At 34.8% G+C, this 14,842-nt stretch overlaps 1 pseudogene; it reads left to right on the forward strand.

Moving 5' to 3' along the window:
* Positions 1-206: 206 nt before the first annotated feature.
* Positions 207-786, forward strand: LOC139357030 (mediator of RNA polymerase II transcription subunit 28 pseudogene; annotated as a pseudogene).
* The last annotated feature ends 14,056 nt before the right edge of the window (positions 787-14,842 follow it).

Raw genomic sequence — 14,842 nt, forward strand, 5'->3', positions numbered from 1 at the left:
CTGTTCATAGTACTCCAGATTTGATCATAAATCATCTCATCTCTGTGTTTTCCTTATCTCTGGGAAATCCTGGCTTTAATACCTTTTTTTGGTCAATAACTCTCAAATCTGTATTTGTTCTGGACTACTCTCTTGAAGGTCAGATTCATATTCAACTGCCTAGTTAACATCTCCATTGCCTATTTAAAAGAAATCTTATTCAAGATATGGCAGCTCCACCAGGTGATGTGTTCCCTGGGGAGCCACTGGGTCCCCCAACACCCCCACTGGGGCTCCCAAGCTAGCTAGGCTTTGCTTCTTCAGGAAGCTCCAGGTTCTCTGAGACCTTATAATAGTACCTTGATGGAAAAGTTGAAGTCATATTTTCAGGCTTGCTTTGCTTCTCTGGTGAGTCAGAACTATGTCAATGGCACCAATCAGGAAGAAATTCAAACTGGTGTTGATCAGTGTATACAGAAGTTTCTGGATATTGCAAGACAGACAGAATGTTTTTTCCTTCAAAAAGATTGTAATTATCTCTCCAGAAACCAGACAATGCTATCAAAGAGGATTTCTTAGAACTAAGGAATGAATTATAGTGGAAAGACATGCTGGTCCAGAACTTGACATAGTTGAGGCATTCGTGGAGGTGCTGGAGGACATCAATGTGCAGCACAAAAAGCCAGCTGACATCCCTCAGGGTTCGTTGGCCTATCTTGAGTAGGCATCTGCCAATATACTTGCACCTCTGAAGCCAATCTGAGCAAAAGGACAAAGACTGTCAGCATGAGAGTGGCTGGTATCTGAGACAACTCTATGAAGACACTTTTTGCCACACATCCCTTCTTGTGGACTTGACATTTTGGAAGAACTCTGCCAGAAAATGAGTTGATTTTAGTTTTACGCTCCCATCTAAAATTTTTTCACTATTTTTATAGCTGTTAATTTCTTGGGTACCTTATAAAAATGTCTCTGGCTTGGGCAAACCAAGTAAATTTTTTTATCTTTAGCAAAGTTTTAGAGTATTAGTGTGATGTCATTTATAGATTATTTTTTATAACTTTTCCATGTTTTAAAAAAACTTTTTTATAACTTTTCATCTTTTTTATATGTTCTCGATTGTTACATTAGTCTGATCTCATGTAAAAATTATAATAGCCTGAGAATCAGGGGATGAGGATTTTGGTTGTAGGACTTTTATGATAATTACCCCATTCAGTGGTAGTGTAGAAAAATATGAAAGTTTCCTCTGTTTCAAGACTTCAAACTACCCCAAGAAGAATTTAATGCAACAACATTTGTAATGCTTACATGGAAAATAAACAATATGCTCCTGAATGACTTTCAGGAAAACAATAAAATTAAGGCAAAAATAAAAAACAATTATTTGAGATAAAACCGGAACACAAAATATCAACATCCCTTGGATGCAGCAAAAACATGGTTAAGAGTAAAGTTTATAGTGCTAAACACCTACATCAAGAAGTTAGGAAGATCTCAAATTAACTATCTAGCATCATGACTAGAGGAACTGGAAAAACAAGAACAAACTGCCCCCAAAGCTAGCAGCAGAAGAAAAATAACTAAATTCAGTCCAGGACAGAATGAAATTGGGGCCCAAAAATCCATACAAATAATCGATAAAGCCAAAGGTTGGCTATTTGAAAGAATAAACAAGATCAATAGGCTGGAGGTAGATTAATGAAGAAAAAAAGGAGAAGATCCAAATAAGCACAATCAGAAAAAAAGGTGACATTACCACCAATACCACAGAAATACAAAAGATCCTCAGAGACTATTATGAACATCTCTATATACATAAACTAGAAAATCTAGAAGAAATGGTTAAATTTCAGGAAACACAAAACCTCCCAAGATTGAATCAGGAAGAAACTGAAACTGAACAGACTAATAATGAGTTTCAAAATTGAATCTGTAATGTAAAACCTACCAACCAAAAAAAGCCCTGAACATGACAGACTCACAGCTGAATTCCACCAGATGCACAAAGAAATGTAGGTATCAATCCTACTGCAATTATTACAAAAAATTGAGGAGGAGGGACTCCTCTCCAACTCATTCTACAAAGCCAGCATTATCCTGATACCAAAACCTGACAAAGACATAACCAAAAAAAAAAAAAAAGAAAGAAAGAAAGAAAGAAAGAAAGAAAAGAAAACTACAGGCCTACATCACTGATAAACATAGATGCAAAAATCCTCAATGAAATTTGAGCCAACCAAATCCAGCAGCACATCAAAAAGTTAATCTCCCACAATAAAGTAGGCTTTATTCCTAGGATGCAAGGTTGGTTCCACATACGGAAATCAACAAATATAATTCATTACATAAACAGAAAAAAAATTCATATAATCATCTAAAAACATGCAGAAAAAGCTTTCGATGCAATCTAACATCTCTTTATATGAAAACCCTTGACAAACTAGGCATCAAAGGAATATATCTGAAAATAATAAGAGCCATCTACGACAAACCCACAGCCAACATCGTATTGAATAGGTGAAAGCTGGAAGCATTCCCCTTAAGAACTGGAACAAGACAAGGATGCTCACTCTCACCACTCCTATTCAGTACAGTACTGGAAGTCTGAACCAAAACAGTCGTCAAGAGAAAGTATTTCTCTTTGTGAACAATATGATTGTATACCTAGAAAACCCTAAAAATTCTGAGGAAAGGCTCCTAGAACTGAGAAATGACTTAAGCAAAGTTTCAGGACACAAAAATAATGTACAAAAATCAGTAGCATTTCTACATAAGAATAATGTCCAAACTAAGAGTCAAATCAATAACATAATTCCATTTAAAATAGCCACAAAAACAATAGCTAGGATCTGATCTAACTACGGTGATGAAAGAACTCTACAAGAATTACAGAACACTGCTGAAAAAAAAATTAAAAAACACAGCTGACACAAACAAATGGAAAAACATACCATGCTTGTGGATTGAAAGAACCAATATTATTAAAATGGCCATACTCCCAAAAGCAATCTACAGATTCAGTGCTATTCCCATCAAACTACCAATGTCATTTTTCACAGAATTAGAAACAACTATTCTAAAATTCATATAGAACCAAAAAAAGAGCCCAAATGGCCAAAACAATCCTAAGCAAAAAGAACAAAGTGAGAGGTATCACTTTACTCAATTTCAAATTATACTACAAGGCTACAGTAACCAAAATGGCTTAGCAAAGCCATTGGTAAAGGTACAAAAACAGACACATGGGTCAATGGAACAGAATAGAGAACCCAGAAGTAAAACCACACACTAACAACCAGTTGATCCTTGACAGTCAACAAAAATAAGCAATGAGGAAAGGACTCCTTATTCAATAAATGGTGCTGGGATAACTGGCTAGCCATATTCAGAAGAATGAAACTGGACCTCTACCCTTCACTATATGCAAAAATTAACTGAAGATGGATTAAATATTTAAATCTAAGACCTACAACTATAAAAAATCCTCAAAGAAAACCTAGGAAATACCCTTCTCAACATCAGCCTTGGTAAAAATATTTATTGCTAAGTCCTCAGAAGCAACTGCAACAAAACCAAAACTTGACAAGTGAGACCTAATTAAACTAAAGAGCTTCTGCAGAGCAAAAGAAAAGGTCAACAGAGTAAACAGACAACCTACAGTATGGGAGAAAATGTTTGCAAACTATGCATCTGACAAATTTCTAATATCCGGAATCTACAATGAATTTAAGCAACTCAACAAGTCAAAAACTAATACCCCCATTAAAAAGTGGGCAAAGAAATGAACAGACACTTTTCAAAATAAGGCATACAAGAGGCCAACAAACATATGAAAAAATGTTCACCATCACTAATCATCAGAGAAATGCAAATGAAAACCACAGTGAGATACCATCTCATACCAGTCAGCATGACTATTATTAAAAAGTCAAAAAATACAGATGTTAGCAAGGCTGCAGAGTAAAGGTAACATTTATACATTGTTAGTGGGTGTGTCAATTAGTTTTATCGCTATAGAAAGTAGTTTGGAGATTTCGCAAAGAACTAAAAATAGAAATACCATTTGACCCACTAGTCTCATTACTTGGTATATACCCAAAGGCAAATAAATTATTCAACCAAAAAGACAGATGCAACTCGTATGTCCATTGCAGCACTATTCACCAAAGCAAAGACATGGAATCAACCTAGGTGCCCACCATCACTGGACTGGATCAAGAAAACGAGGTACTTATCCAGCATGAAATACCATACAGCCATAATTAGAATGAAAACATGTCCTTTGCAGCAACATGGATGCAGCTGGAGGCCATCATTCTAAGTGAATTAGTAGAGGAACAGAAAGCCAAAACACATGTTCTCACTTATAAGTAAGAGATAAACATTAGGTAGTCATGAACATAAGGATGGGACCAATGGACACTGGGGACTACAGGAGTGGGGAGAGAGGGTAGTTGACAAACTACCTATTGGGTACTGTTGGGTACCTATTGGGTACTATGCTCACCACTTGGGTGATGCGTTTTCCACCTGACCCCAAACCTCAACATCATGCAATATACCCTTGTAACAAACCTGTACATGTACCCCTAAATCTAAAAGAAAACTTGAAAAAAAGTTAAATAATTATCAAATATTATATGCTCTGAGAATTCTGTCTTCCTACTCCCCCATCATACCTTTTCCCTACATTCTGCAATCCCTTACTTCACCTTTCATGTCTCTTCTAGCTCAGTAAACTATTAACCAGTTTGGCTTGCTCAAGCCAAAACCTAGGGTTACCTTTGGTTTCTCACCTTAAATCCATTATCAAGTTCTATTGACCCTGCTTTCCAAAACTTTCCCTAATTTTTCCATGTTGATGCATCTCCACTACTACCATCTCAGTCCAAGCCAACATAATTCTCACTTGGACTATGCAATAACCTTCTAATTGCCTCCTGCCTAACACTCTTGCCCCACTTCAATCCATTTTACACATGACAGATGAAAGTACCTTCTAAAACATAAATCACATCAATCGACTGCCCTGTCCATTATACTTAAAGTGAACTCTAAAATGTTGTACTTAAATTCTTTTCTAAACAGCCCTAACCATCAAATTCTAGCCTACTCAAAAGTCTTCATCCCATGCCACTCTTCACATTGCCTAATATTCTCTAAACTCCTTCACAGTTTACTAGTATCTGCTTGGAATCCATTCTTCTCTGAAATTTGACTTGTGTAGTTTTTCTTGTTATTCAACCACATTTGATTGTCTCTACTAAAAGGTATAAAGAAAAAAAATTTTCCCTAAACATTAGTTGTATACCAGATAGCGTGGACAAAATTACTTTTCTCAAGTAGAGAAATCACATTCAGAACACTACCTGCAAATGAGTTGCTATCTGATTAAGTTTATAATATTCCTCTTTCCTTCTTCAACCTCTGCCTCTCTTCTGCACAAGACAAACAGATAACTTTAATGGGGATGTGATATGAGTAACCATCTCTGCTTCTTGGAAGCACTTGATTGTGCTACAAACATTTGAAATCCCTCCAAGAGAGTTGTATTGTTTTGTTTACTCTTAGGGCAAGAGGAGGCAGTTACAAGGGCCTTCAATTTGACCCTCCTTGTTAACTAAATAGGTCAGGGAACCAATGTGGGTATATTCTCTAATTGCTGAGAATATCCCTTCTAGCACTTGCCTGCTCTTTCAGAGTCAAGCAGCAGCTGCAGCTGGCAATCTAACTTGCTGCAGGATTTGTCATACCCATTCATGTGTTATGAAAACACAATATGTCATTTAGACATGATGGGTTCTAAACCATTTTGTTGTGCCTGATGCCATCAACATCAGCTTCAGAATACGGATCCTCACTTGTATGTAGACAAAGACAATGACTTACACAACCATTTTTCCATCTTACTGAGGTAAATTCATATGCCTCTCCAGACACTCATACAGCCTTGGGTTATGCAATGTATAGTAATTAACATTGCACCTTCTTGATTGTACTGCCTTTGTGGCTAAACCAAACCAATACAGTGATCATTCAGATCAAATTAATCAAATCCCAACTGGCGTTATCTGTGCCCTTCAAGTTTTGTCTGTTTGTAGAGGAGAGTAGACCATAGAACGTCTCTCCTTTGGGAATGGGATTTTAGTCCCATCTATTGCCGTCGTAATTATTGGCAATGAAACCAAAGATCAGCAGTTCATTCTAAACTCCCTTAAGAAGGTGACAATGGATAATAGACTGACCTTAGATCACATCTTGTCCATCTCAAATGAGACCTACTGATCCTCTTAGCACTTATTAACAGTTGACTGGGTCCACAAACTTGTGGGGCATAGTTGAGGTCAGTATTGCAGATTGGTCTCAAACTGCTGCTTGAAATTTTGTTGAGAGTATCCTTAATTACACGCCGTATGAAACAAATTAAATAGATTTGGATTTAGCCTCTGTTTATCAGATTAATCAGAGTGGCCAATGGAGTGCACATACATGTGAAAATGTGAGTTTGGCTAAGAATATTTAGGGTGAAGGGGATTTATGGAAAGGCAATTTGCCATGAACTCTGAGCAAAACTGCATGATCTTGTATTCCATGAGTAGAAGGTCCTGACTGCTCTTAACCTCCAGCATTTGACAAGATTGTGTTTTCAGTGACCAACTTTCAGGTATGAGGCAATGTTTCTGACAGTCAAAGAGTATGCATACTATATACAAAATAGGCGATTCACCAAGCTCGTTCTTCAGTTACAACACAAACCCACTGTGTGAACACCATCCACTTGGGCCCTCTGAATTATCCCTTGGGACTTGGGAAATAAGGAGAAATGATGCAAACATGATGCCCGTGCTGCTTGCTATGGTGTGAATAATAAAGTTTCCTACCCTGGCCCAGAAATCTCATTTCTCTATGTCTTCTGTGAAACTGTAACAGGTATCCATAAAACTGTAACAGGCTAACTTAGTAGCTTCCAAGGGGAGGAAAATTAAATCCCAGACTTTGACAATAGTGACTGTTAGGTTCAGGTTTTAGTCAACCACCAGAGCACACTGTTAGAGCCTCTCCTGTGTGCTCAAGGCAGCACATTAAATCTAGAGTCTTTATTAGAGAGAGAGAGAGAGAGAGAGAGAGAGAGAGAGGACAGACAGAGAGAGAAAGAGACAGATGCCTTTATCACCTTCAGGTTTCTCCTAACATAAACCAGCGAAATCTTATCATTTGGGTCAAGTTTGGTATCTTCTTCTAGGTCACACTTTGTATTTATCTTCCTGTATCTTATAGGACCTTGAGTCTAAATAAATGTCTAGAAAAAAAATGAGAGGAGGTGGGACTGAGATTTAGAATAATCAGCATTCTCTAGAAAGGTGATTACTTCAAAAGAGCTCATCATAGATTCTTCATTCAAGGGAAGCTAATCTTCTCTGGCAATGGGGAAGAACTGCTTCTGATGACAAGGGAGACCCAGTGGAATTTGGGAGCCTTTAACTCAGAACCATCTAAGAAAGTACATTCTTGAAAAATCCCGTTTCCAGCCTTGGAATGCAGTAGTGATAGTACTGAGGTGACAACAGACATCTAGCACAAATGTAATAGAAAATAATTTATTGCATAAGTTTCAATATTATGCACAATGGTAAGATGAGACATGCCTCAAATGTTGTCCCCCTCTCCAACTCATACCTAATTTTAATTTCATTTATGGGTGTAAGTAAAATTAGAAGTTTGTCTTGTGTTAAAATGGAAATTTAAAAAGTTTAATAAAAATGTCTATGCTACTTTGAATGAATCAATAAGATGTTTTCTTGAGATCAAGTTTTAAAGAAAGGATAAAGAAACAGAAAATATGGAACTTTAGTTCTTGAGAGGGATCTATTGCACAAAATAAAAACAAGAGGAGATAAAAGAAAATCAAGATATTGGGGAGATGAACTACAGTTTTGCCCAAGGGTAGCCTGAATGGAGTACAGGGAAAATTTTGTCCTACTTCCAAGGTAAAACAAATACAATAATTTAAAAGTATCCTTATTACATTGTCATAATAAACTCATAAGTTTAAAAATGGGTCATTTACAGAGAAATTAAGATGTAGTTTTACTTTATAGTTAAATTTTTAATCCTTGCAGCATAAAAATAAACAAACTTAACATGATGCTCATGATATAAAAGATAATTATGTCTCTATCAGACAAATTTGAATTCCACTTTGCTTTTCTTAATGGTTAGTAGGATTTTTTCTGTTTTACTTAGAAAAACTTTAATTGATTTTAATTGATTTTTAATGGTCCCTCCTCCTCAAAAATAAAAAGTAGTATGATGTTTCTTTCTCAGTTAACTCATTTACCAGTTATTGATTACTGGGAGTCAATAATCTGAAAAGTGATCAAGCAATTGGGAAAGCTGAATTTCTTCCTGTGTTTATTAGGAATATGAAAAAACTGCTGCTAGATTGGACTAGCACACACACACAAATCAACAATGTTGAAATCCCTAATTCCTTTCCACTAGTTATTAGAAGAGATCCCAGGATATACAAAAGAAATTGTAATCCCCAAAGAATATATCTAGGCAAAATTGCCTGAATGATACAAAAAAGATATGTTGGTAAGGAAAAAGAGAAAAGATTAAGATAAACACCAGAGTTTGCAGAGCAAAATGAGAAGAACTGAGACTAGTAATCCCCTGTTGATATATGATAGGAAGCACTGGTGCACAGTGCCTTTCAAGATACTGGCACTATGAACTGAATTCATTACAGAACATTATTTACCTGTGCTCTGTCTGTGAAGGTACTATGTCAAAAATAATAATGGAGATCAAAAATTTCAATCTTACTGACAGTGCCTAGGGATGATGCCATAAGATTGTGCTGGCAACTTCATCTTAAAGTTCTGTTTTCAATTATTATAAATTTTCTAAAAAAAAAAATACTTTAGTGCTGTTATTTTTCAACTGGTCTCTTGGTGATATTGTAAGAAAGACTGAGCAAAATCTATTCAACTGTTTTGTGTATTTCATCTAGTAAATATTTATTATTTCATGATATTAATCCATAAACGTGTCACAGTATTGTTCCCTGTACTGATCAAAATACATTCCCTGGGATTTAGGATTAGATATATTTTGTAAGCACAATAAATAGTAAATTAAAGTTTTAACACAACAAAAAATGAAAAATAGAAGGGAGGGCAAGAAATATACAGTATAAAACATGATAAAGTGTATTAACCTAAGTCACACTCTTAGGTAAAACATATTTGTTTTAAGTATATTTTCACCCCAATTTAATAATGTCACATCAAAAAGACCCCAAAACCAGCCTAACGAGTAAGTTTACTTGAATGTGTCCCCCAACCTTCCCTAATTGACATCTTACCTAATGTCTAAAATTTAACATTTGAAATTTTCTCTTTCGGACTAAAACAGTCAAGTTGGTTGTTGAAAATGGTACATTAAGCTTTTTCAGACCTTTCTCCTTTAATGTAGAGCATGTATATGATTCCTGAGTATGGAACAATGTGGAGACTTCTCAGAAACATAATATTAAATATAGAAAATACATGTCTCATAATGATGCCTACAAGTATGATATCATCTAAATAAAGTTTTAAAACACACAGACACACAAACTGCACATGCTGGTTACAGACATATGTAAATGTAATAGCATGTAAAATCAGGAAAAAATATGATTTTTAAAAAGTGAATTTCTCTATAAAGGAAAGAAAAAATACCTATAACAAAGAAATTCAAACAATATAAATAAGATAAATATATTTGAATTTAGTTATTTTTAAATATTCTCTGCTTTAAAATAACAATATATCTGTTTTAAATACTCCACAAGACTTAAGATTCTCTCTTTGCTGTTACTATCAAGGTATCTTAAGATTTACCTAGTTCTTATTATGATAATGTCAAAAATTACTCTATTTTTCAACAAATATCACTATTGTAGTCCATGATACGTCTTGTCTTTCTTTCTGATATTTAAAAATTCTGAACACTGAGAATTCTGAACACTCAGTACTTGCGTGAGTGTTGAGCACAGAGAGATGCAATCACATTTCTCATCATTAGTTGACATTCTCTTCTAACGTTTTGAGGAAATTAAAGCCTATCTATAAGCACTGGCTGATGAAAGGGAATTATAGCAAGTATTAGGAGATAATTGTGTAAACCAGGAGATGCTTATTAATTATCTGATGATGATTTAATACTAACACATATTAGTCTATTTGTATTTAGAAAAAAAGCAGATATAATAAAACCAGCTGCCAACAAGAAAAAAAAAATTGTTCATTATGAGTTTCAGTTACTTGTAAATGTCTATCTGGCAATCTATTAAAATTTTATATATATATAATTATATATAATAAATATATATATATATATATAAAATAACAGAAGTATTCAAAATACTTAACCAGGATGACATGGGTTTCAGGCAATTAAAAAAGCAGATTGACCAATCAGAACAGAAACTGACTATAAACAAAAGGCAAATCACAACCTTCTCTTAAGGGACTAAGAAAAGGTAAAAATAATTATAATTTCCTTACTATACATGGTCCTGCTTTCTCATTTAATAGCAATGCTTCTCAAATTTTGATATGCATATGAATCAACTAGGAATCTTGGGAAAACGTAGATTCTGATTCATGACATCTGGAGTGGGTTATAAAACACTGTTATTCAAAGTGTGGTCTTCAGACCATTAAAACAAGTGTCATCTGGGAGTTTATTGGAAACATACAATGTCACGGCCTTTCCCAAACCTACTGAAGAATAATCTACATTTTAATAAGATCCCTGAATAATTCATATTTCAAATATTAAAAGTAAGAAACACTGTTCTATCTGACATATAACCTGGTACCTATAATTGATCAAAGGCAAAAAAGGGGATGGGGAAAATTTTAGAGAATAAGAAAAACTCAAGAAATGTAAATCAAATACAACATGTGAAACTTGGTATATGAAGTTTGTTGATAGTAAAGAACTATTGTTAATTCCATTAAATTTGATAATTGCATGTAACTATGTAGAAAAAAACAGCAAAATATTAACAATTGTTCAAACTAACTAATGGGTATATGAAGGGTCATACATAAATCTCTCTATTTTGTGTATGTTTGAATTTCCTCATAATAAAAGTTAAACAGTCCCCAAAGATTATTAATTAAATATTGCAGCTTCTGTGAATCAGGAATTCTGACACACAGCAGCTTAGGGTCGCTCATGAGGTTGTAGTCAGATGTTGATGAGGCCTGCAATTATGAAACTTGACCGGGGTAGTAGGATCCACTCATCACATGGCTATGTGACTAGAAAGTTAGTGCTGGTAAGTTGGTTCCTGTCCACTTGGGCCTCTCCAGGAACTGTTTGAATGTCCTCATGACCTGGTAGCTGGTTTTCTCCAGAGCAAGTAATCTAAGAGATCAAGGTGGGGACTTCACTGTCTTTTATGATCTAACCTTAAAAATCACATCCCATCTCTTCCATTGTATTCTATTGGTCACTTTCTTTCAGAGTGTTCCAATTACTGCAAAGGAGAATAAATTAGAGAGGAACAAGATTTGAGGCAAGGACAGCAATTTTGACCATTTTTTCTACGCTTTTTTTTTTATCTCACTCAAAGATTTTTGGCAAATTACAGAATTTAAAACTAAAAGAATACTTGTCCATCAGATTGGTGACACAGGGTAATTGCTCTAATAATCTCAAATTTTCCGTGGCTTCATACAATAAAACTTTCTTTTTTACTCAGTCAATAGCCATCCAGGTCAGCAAAAGCTGCTTTGTGACCCTCAGCTTTATAGTCTTCTCTGTTCAGCAAATAGAGAAAGGAAGACATATTTGCCTGTGGGAATTTTTAAGGGGCAGAACTGAAAGTGGTGTATGTTACTTATACCAGATTTTATTGGCCATAATTCAGTCACATGGACACCTCTAAATGCAAAAGAGGCTGTATGACTAGGAGGAAGAAGTTCATTTGTTAAACCACTATTCAGTTTATGTCCTACGAATCTTCTAATATGTATGTTTTAATTTATAATGGAAGGATATTGGGGTCCAGGGAGATAAAGGACACATAATAAATGTCAGTCTGGAACCAGAATTTACATAATTTGACTCCCATTTCAGTTCTCTTGTCTTTCTATCAAATGGTGACAATTTGTTCTCACTCCTATGTTCATGATTTCTTATTTGTTCTTTAATTGAATTTATTTTATGAATTTAGTCCATTTGGTTACTATAACAAAACGTCATAAACTGAGTAGTTTATAAACGGCAAAAATGTATTTCTCACAGTTTTTGAATGTTGGCAAGTTTAAGATCAAGGGGCTAGCAGATTTGATGTCTGGCAAGGGCCCACTTCCCCATGACAGCTGTCCTCCCACACTAACTACACACAGTGGAAAGAGTTAGGGAGTTTCTCTCAAGCCTCTTTTATAAGGGCACTAGTCCCATTCATGAGAGTTCTGGTTCTATTACCTAATAACCTCCTAAAGACCCCGCCTCCTAATACATCACCTTGAGGATGAGGATTTCAACATGTGAGTTTTGGGGAATATAAACATTCAGATAATACCAAATACTAAAATGGATTCAAAGCTGAAAAATAAAAATTAAGTTGTTGACAAATTATACAACCAAACATTATTTGAAAGTCAAATTTATTAGGGTCAGATGGATACTATGTAAACTATAACTTTATAAAACTTACAAAGTGTCTTAAACTATCTCCCTTAAATAAGAAGTGATAAATGAATGGTTTTTAATGGTATGTGCAAAGACAATTCAGTCATGAAAAACTTAGCCTTTGGTATTGACTCGTATGCCACTGCTATACATTTTCTTATTTTCTCACAAATATCAGACTTTCTTAATTAAACAAATATACCATCTCTACCTTGTGCTTACAATTCAACAATTAAAACCATGGAATTAAAAGAAACAACATTTATTTTAGAGCTTGTAGAGTTGTTTATTTTGCCAAATAATTAGAGAAAAGAGGCTCCCCACAGTTCATATGCTGTTTATGAAGGTAATATTGTATAATTTATCACTAGATAAAACACGACAGGCAAGTTCAAAGAAAGTAATGGCATATATAACAGCAAAACATTATCCTTGTCACTATTTCATGGTACAGGAACATGCACTTTCTCTCACCTTAGGCTCCAGTTAACTTTACTATTAATAACTTCAGTATATACCTCACATTGTTTTTCTTTATTTTCCCAAATCACCTATACACATATAAATCTACTTCACATTTTCTTCTACTACCTTTGCTTAAATATGTATCACTATGTGGTTTACTATTCTTTCAACTTTTCTTTTGCAGTTTATTTCCCATTCTTAGACTTCATAACACATGGTAGATATGGTCTATGTCCTGCTTAAGAAGGTTTATTCCCTTCTTTCATATTTAAAATTTTCCCTTGTCCTCATGAAATAAATAGATTTCTACACTGAATGAAGTTAAATGCTCATAATTCAAAGGTAAATTGTCTGTGCTGGGCTACAAATTGACCACGTACACAAAATGTACCTGTTCACAACTCAGATCATCCAGATATGTTACTAAAGACGAGTTGATCATAATCTCCAGGAAGTTACAATTTGATAGAAAAGCCCTACCCTAAACCCAGCCTTCTGGAGATAACAAAGGCTTTGAAAGTTAAGTCTAACATTTCTCATTATTTCCTGTGACTTGGAGACCAACCCAGTATAATATTTGGGTTTGATTCACCAGTATCTTACATTTCAAAAGGCATAAATAGGTGAAATTGCCTTGAATTCTACAGAAGTCCAGAAACATAAATTATAAGGCAAAGGCTATTTAGAAAACTTAGGAGGTAATATGATGAGGGGTAAATAGAGCATGTAGATCGGTTCAAATTCGAACAATATCTTAGAAATAAGTAGATTTAATCATCTGAGGAAGAACAATCTTGTATCAAAAATAGAACCAAAGAACAAAGACACTCGCAAATAGATAGGCTAATTTTATGCTAATTGATGTCTGCAAAAAAAGATTAAATAGCTTGGAGTTTTTGTTTATTTGTTTTTCACAATTAAGACTACAGAAGAAAATTACTGTTTCCACATTTGGAAGGAAACAACGGAGAATTAGAATTATCACCGGGAAAAGACTGCACAGTTCTCAAACAAGATAGCTGAGGACTCCAAACCTGTTCCCATGTTATAATGACAAAACAGTACAGAAAAGTAGATTCTAAGTGTAATAATGGCACAAAATAAGTAGTACTTTGAGTACTATCCAGGAAGTGGTACATAATGTCACTTTGAGTACTATCCAGGAAGTGGTACATAATGTTCCTAGGCTGGAGCTCAGGGAGTAGTGGGGAGTGGGTTGGGGGTAACTTATGGAGTCAAAAGAGGAAAAAAGAAAAACTGAGTGATTTGTATTTGTAAAAATATGTAAATCCAGCTATGATTATTTTGAATATCTCAGGGATGCAGACCTGTCCATTCTGCCACTAACCCAGTAGCCAGCCGGTGTAAATAAATTAGAACTACAGATGGTTCCCAACATATGATGATATGATTTACAAATTTTGTCTTTACAAATGGTGCAAAAGCAATATACATTTAGCAGAAATCATACTTAGAGTCCACATACAACCAATCTGTTTTTCACTTCCATTACTGTACTCAATAAATTATATGAGATATTACCACTTTATTATAAAATAGGCTTTGTGTTAGGTGATTTTGCCCAACTATAGGCTAATGTGAGTGTTCTGAACACATTTAAGGTAGGCTAGGCTAAGCTATGGTGCTTGATAGTTAAGGGGTAATAAGTATATTTTCAACTTATGATATTTTCAAC

The sequence above is a fragment of the Macaca nemestrina genome, chromosome 11 (genome assembly GCF_043159975.1).
Source record: "Macaca nemestrina isolate mMacNem1 chromosome 11, mMacNem.hap1, whole genome shotgun sequence".
Taxonomy (NCBI): Eukaryota; Metazoa; Chordata; class Mammalia; order Primates; family Cercopithecidae; genus Macaca; species Macaca nemestrina.